We start from the raw sequence: 6,593 nt of genomic DNA, 5'->3' as shown, positions 1-6,593 counted from the left end.
TTAAAATTTGTGTGCGCGCATTTTGTATCTCCCCTTGTAGTTTGGTATTTTTATCTATTTGTGTGCCATGGCATTTGTAGCTTATATTTTATACTCCTCACCTTTCAACTTTCAACTAAATGTGTTTTAGTAAGTTATACATTGTAACAATGTTAACAAGGGCAGGAATCAAACTGTCCTTCTCTGTATCAGGCTGGCCCCTGAAAGAGCGAGTGAATCAGTGATTGAATGTGTAACAAGGTAGCACACCGCAATTAACACCTGGAAGCTGCAGATCAACCAACGGAAGAACTCAATAGAAGACAATGTAACACCAGGAAATCTCTAAACGTCACTGATCAAGGGCTAGAAGCCCTGGCCTGAGTTAATCAACGACGGGGACCAACTTTTGGGCTGAGTATCTCCAGATCAACTGCTCCCAGAGCCCTATTCAAAATTCATCAACTGACTCCCAAACCTGCACGTACATGCGGACGACCCCTGGGGCTGACAGATGCTGTCCAGTAGCCACCGAGGGGGGGGAAGTCCCACGAGGGTCAATGACCCCTGGATTGGGCAAACCTGAAAACTGGGGAGTCACCAAAGTCTGTCAAGGACAGATAAAAGGCAGTGAAAAGTGACCCTCAGGGGCGCCCTCTTGATCTCCAACTCGACCAGACCTGTCCAGCCAGAAGGACCAGCCGGCAACCCCCTTCTGGAAGATAACACCACGCTGAAAGAAGCCTCAACGACAGACTCAAGTGCTTATAGGATAGGTATACCTGACTCTGTAGCCTGCTACTGTGTGTGTGTATGTGTGTGCATGTGTGCGTGTGGGAACCAGCCCCAAGGTTTATGATTACAGTGTTTCAATCCGCCTAATAAACTAGAATTTTAAGGATCCCGAGTTGGACATTTGTAGCCAACAAGACCACTCTGTTGGGCAGGCATTCACCAAAAACTAGGATGAAATGTTGTTTATAGACATTAGGGCTGGAAGGGACCTCGGAAGATCATTGAGTCCAGCCCCGCACCCAAAGGCAGGAAGTCAGCTGGGGTCATAGGATCCCAGCAAGATAAGCATCCAATTTTTTTCTTGAAGGTGTTCAATGTAGGTGCTTGAACCACCTCCAATGGCAGGCTATTCCAGACCTTGGGGGCTCGGACAGTAAAGAAATTCTTCCTTATGTCCAGCCTGAAGCAGTCTTGCAGTAGTTTATAACTGTTTGACCTCATCATCCCTTGGGGCGCTCTGGTGAACAAATGTTCCCCCAGATCCTGGTGGTCACCCCTGATAAACTTGTAGGTGGCCATCAGATCACCCCTGAGCCTGCGCTTTTCCAGGCTAAAGAGCCCCAGGGCTCTCAGCCTGTCATCGTAGGGTCTGTTTTCCTGACCGCTGATCATGCACGTGGCTCTTCTCTGGACTCTCTCAAGCTTCTCCACATCCTTTTTGAATTGTGGGGCCCAAAATTAGACGCAGTACTCCAGCTGTGGCCTCACCAAGGCCAAGTACAAGGGGAGAATGACGTCCCAGGATTTGCTTGAGAAGCATCTATGGATGCAAGCCAGCATTTTGGTCACTTTACTAGCTGCAGCATCGCATTGAAGGCTCATGTTCATCTTTAAGGTGTCTCTGTTTTCTTTTGATGTCCCAGTTCCCTTTTAAACCATTTTGGTTTTCTTGTTGCTCTCCTGTTTTCAAGTTATTCTGTTTTCTTACTGTAAGCCACCCTGAAACTTTGTTGGGAGGGAGGAACAGAGAGATGGAGGTAGGGTTACTACACTTATTTTGCAAGGAGGGCAGATTCTGCAATGAGAAGTACACTGGCTCTGGCAAAATCAGGGGTAAAACTATACTGGTATATGTTACACCAATTTAAGTGTCATGAGTCTCCAACTTTCTCAAGGATTTTCATTTACTCAGTGCAAAAAAGCCTGTTAGCTGTTCACCTGTCACTTAGTATTGAAACACTGAAATACTGCCTGCTGCATCCCTTCACAGAAATAGATCCTCATGAGATTTACATTAGTTTACAAATGCAATGTAAATTATACCACTGTGAACATGTCATGTGTCATGGCCCTTATACATCCAGTAGTACCATAAATTTGGGACTATTCAACTTGTTTGCAACAGCGATCCCTAACGTTCAAGGATGATCACTCTCACATGTCAAGTAAAAGGTTGTAAATCAGTCCTTTGATGGCTAAGAAGGCCAATCTTAGATGCTCTGGCAGATGCCACAGGTGGTATTGAAGAGAGGCTCAGACCATGGGTTTCTCAGTGTTTCTTTTCTTTCCATTTCTGCTGTTTTTCTGCCTCTAGGGCAAGATGGTTTTCCTCAAAGAAAGATGTGCCTTCTCTCACAAGGCATCACCGTGTAGCCCTAGTCCTGGCTAGTTTTCTTCCCAATTTTGTGGTGCCAATGCCACACTTAATGTTTGCCTTGAGGGTGTCCTAGAAGCATTTCCTCTGGTCCCCACATGTCTTTTGTCTTTGGCTGAGTGGGGAGTATAGCAGTTGTTTTGGTATATGTACATCAGACATGCACACAATGTCCTGGCCACTGCAACTGATGTTGAATAATCAATACTTCCATACTGTTAGTGTTAGCACCAGTGAGGACACTCGCATTTGTGTGACAATACTCTCACTTTATGCAAAGGATCTTCTGGAGATAGTGCTGGTGATGATGTTCCAGGCTTTTCAGGTGGTCCCTGTAGGTCACCCAAGCTTCACAACCATAGAGAAGAGCTGGGATTACTTCACTTTGTATAGTATGAGTTTCATTTGAGTCCTGATGTCATGATCATTGAACACACAATGATTTAGTCTTCTGAAGGCAGAGCTGGCACATCAGATCCTATACTGGATCTCCTCATTGCTGTTGGCCTTCTTTGAGAGATGCCATGGTATGCAAAATGTTCAACATTTTTTTCCAGTTCCTGTCCGTCAATGAGGATCTTTGCCCGGGGAGTTGATGGGCCCAGAGCAGGCTGGTGAAGCACCTTTGTTTTTCTAGTATTAAGGGTCAGTCCCAGGTACTGGTGTGCTTGAGAGAAACAGTTAAGGGCTGTTTGTAGGTCCTCTTCAGTATGTGCAATGACAGCACAGTCATCAGCGTACTGAAGTTTTACAATCAAGGCTGAAGTCACTTTGGTTTTGGCACAGAAGTGGGAGAGATTGAAAAGGTTCCCATCCATCCTGTACTCAACGCCAATGTCACGTGGCAGATGGTCACAGATGAGCATCTTGATGACTGCAAGAAAGATGGAAAACAGAATTGGTGTGATCACACAGCCCTGCTTAATGCCAGTTCAAATGGGAAAGGGCTCCATAGCAGAGCCCCTTCATAGGGTGGAGGCAGCCATTTGATCATAAAGGAGTCTTAGGACGGCGATAAATTTCCCTGGGCAGCCAAACTTCAATAAGATCTTCCGTAGAGCCTCATGGTCAACTAAGGTCCATTCAGCATGAACCAGGGCTGTGGGTCTTCCCCTCACTGTGGACCAAAAATACTTTGCTTCTTGCTTGACAAAAGAAACCATGGAGAGAAGACAGATCTCTGTCTTCTGGTCTCCTAGACATGCTTCAGCTCATGTCATGGTAATCAGAGCTGTTTTCTCTCTTGACATGAACAGCTGATATGATGAAACGCGACCAAGAACAAGTCATGTTCCAAAAAAACATCCCTTAAAAGGACAAAAAATAGCCATCCCCTTTACCGCAAAAAAACCCATCAATAAGAAAGGAATGCAAATATCATTAGTATTCCCTGTGGCATGTATGCTTATTTCATACTGTAATGCTCAAGTGGCTTGCTAGTCTCCATCCGCTACAAAAGGGATTCTTTGCATTTTCACGTGGCCTTGATGCACAACCAACCACCCCGTTTGACTACTTTGGCTTAGCTATTTTGGTACTTAGATACTTGAATCTTTTTTCTTCTCCCACTAAGCAAATTTTCCAGGCTAAAGTTCAAAGTAAATTCCAGTGTGATTATATAAAACACATGCATGCTATAAAATGACATCATACAATGCTTCTTTGTTAGTGGTGGATTTTTTTTTACATTTGCAACAACGTCTATATGCCTGGTTTGCTTCCTTGAAAGACTAGCTTATTACAGGGAGCTGAATAAGAAGGTGCTTTATTTATTTATTTATTCCGGTGGCATTTTGGATTTCATAGGAAACAGGCCCATCATTTTATTCATAAAAGTAGACTAACAAAGGAAAAACAGGAGTAACAGACCTTCTGAATCTCCCTGTTTATTAATGCACGTGATTAGTGGAGTGGAGAGAAAGCGGGTTTATATGTTTCAGTCCATCATGACTGTGAAATTGAACTGTAAATGGTACCTAGCGCAGTCAAGTGAAACAGACACCATGCAGTGAATTAATGGAAAGGCAGAGAGCTTTTCTTTTTAACAAAGTACTCAGGCAATTATCGCAGCACACCCACAGTGAAATGAGATAAAGTTAGTCTGCACATTACGAAGGCTGTTAACTGCAAAATAAATTTACTGACAGCCATTTGGAGCCTTTAGTTCATTGTTCCTTTTCCTGCACCTATTAGCTAAAAATGACAAACGGTGTGTGTCAGAATAAACAGCCAGCACTTTATGCAGACAGCAGAAGAGATCATTTATTATGGGCATATATTAACAGGCAGTGATTGGCCCCGGGTTATTCTTATTGTGGTTAAGGTAATATTTATAACTAATTAAAGAAAGCAATATGCTTCATTTTTCTACATGCCTCTAGAACCTAGAGGTCTGCCGTGCAGCTGTGCTTTGAGAGACCAGTACCGAGTGCTTTGCAAAGACTATCACTAGCAAGTGTTAGTACCAGCCTTCTTACAAGTGTAAAAATATGCCTGAACCTGCTTCAGACATAGTTTTCCTGTCCCTCCTCCTGGTGTCTTGCAGTATGATGAATGGAACCAGAGGAAGAAGACAGGGTTTCAGACAGTGCCAATTTGGGTGTAGCACCAGAGATTAGGACCCCAACGTGAGCCACGTGCTCATTGTGTTCATACTCGAAAGCTGAAGCACATCTCAAAAATCTCTTTCCTGTGACTCTGATGGTTCCCTTTTTACTACAAGAGCAACAGGAAATGCCACAACATATCTAAAAGCCAAGCACAGCCAACTGTCAATTCTGGGCAGGTGTCCAGCCAAAAGCCTCAAAATAAGATTTAAGTGGTGCATTAGGTATAGGGCCTATTCTGACGTTCCGTGGGGGGGCAGAATTCCCATGTTTCTAACAGCACTGGCGGATTATTGTTAATTACATATTTTAATCTGGAACATTGTATTTTTCTAAGCAGAAAAAAGAATGAGAAGCAGATCGCTGTTTGGAAGAAAGGAAATCATCTACCCCTACCCATAGATATTTTTTAACTTCAGTGTATGGTGTTCTTCTATAGATTTTCCACTTAAAAGAAAATCCTTCTTCTTTAAAATTAATTTAAAAATAGCCCTGCTGGTATGCGGCAGGTCATAGCCTTCCAGTGGAGATTCTATATAGCAGATATTAGATAATGGGATAGTACTAAGTGCAGCAAATCTCCTAACTTCACAGTGTGACCTTATTTCTCAGAGATGTCTTCAAGGTGAGAGGCTATATGAAAAAAAAAGGTGAAAGTCTGATGGGTCTAGTCTTGCTGTGTGTCCAGTTCTCTTTGTAAAGCACTAAATGCCCCTAACTCCTACTCAAGCTACTGGGAAATGTGAAGACTTAGCACCTGGTAGGAAAGCCTTGGAACAGTTTCAGATGAATCCTCTGTTAAAGCATTTTGAAAGGAAGATCAAATGGAGCATCAGTTACAGCTTTGTTCTACAAAGTCTCTTCTTCCTAGCAAAAATGGTGCATAATTCCCTTTGATCTTTTTTCTAAATTAAATCTTAAAGAATTTAACAGGGGTTTATTTGCTTTTTAATCACTCTATTCTGAATGGTAACATCCTGTAACAATAAATTTAGTACACTGACTTGAAGCCAAGTCAGTGTCTTATATCACAATAACAGCGTCCCTTTTTCTTGCAGCCATACAACCTAGTCTAGCATTTACATTTTCAGTGTATATTAAGGAAGGGGACATTTCCTTGCGACTCCCCAGCTGGTCTTCATGCTCTCAATGCTGCAGCCTCCTTCTGTTCAGCAGACATTTTTCACTTTTCTAATTCTCTGTCCTGAGGCTCATTATTCTGGGTTTAATTGCACTAAACCTCATTCCCCTGATCTGTAATGTTTCAACTTCCATCTGTATGTGTTGTGTTATTCTTCCCAGTTTAGTACAATTTGGAAATCTGGAGCTCTTGGTCTCAGAACAATACCTTTCCAAATAATGAGAACTGGAAGCTAAACAGTGTCTAACTTTCCACCATGATAGCCCCATTAAGGTCTTCACAGATTCATACAAATTCACAGAAGTTTAGGGCTGAAAGGGCATCGGGTCCAGCCCCCCTGGTCTGGGTGGGAAAGACGGCTGGGGTCAAATCACCCCAGCAAGATGTGTGTCCGGTCTCCTTTTGAAGATCTCTAGGGTAGGTGCTTGGACTGCCTCTGCTGGGAGTCTATTGCAGAGTCTGGTCACACGAACCATGA

Source organism: Alligator sinensis, unplaced genomic scaffold, assembly GCF_000455745.1.
Source record: "Alligator sinensis unplaced genomic scaffold, ASM45574v1 scaffold527_1, whole genome shotgun sequence".
Classification (NCBI taxonomy): Eukaryota; Metazoa; Chordata; order Crocodylia; family Alligatoridae; genus Alligator; species Alligator sinensis.
The sequence above is the reverse complement of the archived record's forward strand: the minus strand, read 5'-3'. Positions refer to the sequence as shown.